At 64.6% G+C, this 624-nt stretch overlaps 1 protein-coding gene across 1 annotated transcript in view; it reads left to right on the plus strand.

Annotated features, from left to right (window-relative positions):
* Positions 1-624, plus strand: part of ASMTL (acetylserotonin O-methyltransferase like) — an 18108-nt gene that overhangs the window by 14690 nt on the left and 2794 nt on the right. The gene's annotated exons all lie outside the window — the stretch shown is intronic.

Consider the following 624-nt stretch of genomic DNA (forward strand, 5'->3'; position numbering starts at 1 on the left):
TGCCAACTGATCCTGAGCTGTGGCTTACCCGAGTGTCATCGTGCTGGGCCCACAGTCCTCGTCCCCGATGCCCTGGTCATGTCCCTCTGCACCCCTCACCAGGTGCACGCTCCCCTTCCCCCCACATTTCCAAGCTGCTGTGGGTCCCGCTGTGCCCTTGGTGGCCAGGCCACTCTGTGTCACCAGGCTGTGGAGCGGAGAAACCCTCGTGGCCAGGGCCCCTCCGCGGGCTCCCTATGTCCCCGCCCCATGCCGAGGACCTCAGTCCCACGTCCTCGCGAGGCACGTCCCTCTGTGCTCCTCGGTTTCGGAGCGTGACACACTTAGCCGCGGGGGGTCATTCAGCACCGTGATGCCGCTTCTGTCTCCTTCGCCCTCGGGCATCCTGTTCCCGACAACAGGCAAAGCGAGGGTGACATCCGCTGAGTGGTCTTTGCAGAAACTGACCACCCGCGGCCCTCTGGGCCTCTGCCCCAGCAGGAATGAGAGGACCGTCATACCAGCCCCTCCACCGAGCCCCTGGGCTGATTCCCATGAAGCTGGAGGCCGTCTCTGGGTTTCCAAGGTCTGCTCACCGCCTCTGGGGTGCAGGGGAACCTTTTTTCCCAGCAGAGGTCTGGGGGT

This window comes from Pteropus alecto, unplaced genomic scaffold (genome assembly GCF_000325575.1).
Source record: "Pteropus alecto unplaced genomic scaffold, ASM32557v1 scaffold96, whole genome shotgun sequence".
Classification (NCBI taxonomy): domain Eukaryota; kingdom Metazoa; phylum Chordata; class Mammalia; order Chiroptera; family Pteropodidae; genus Pteropus; species Pteropus alecto.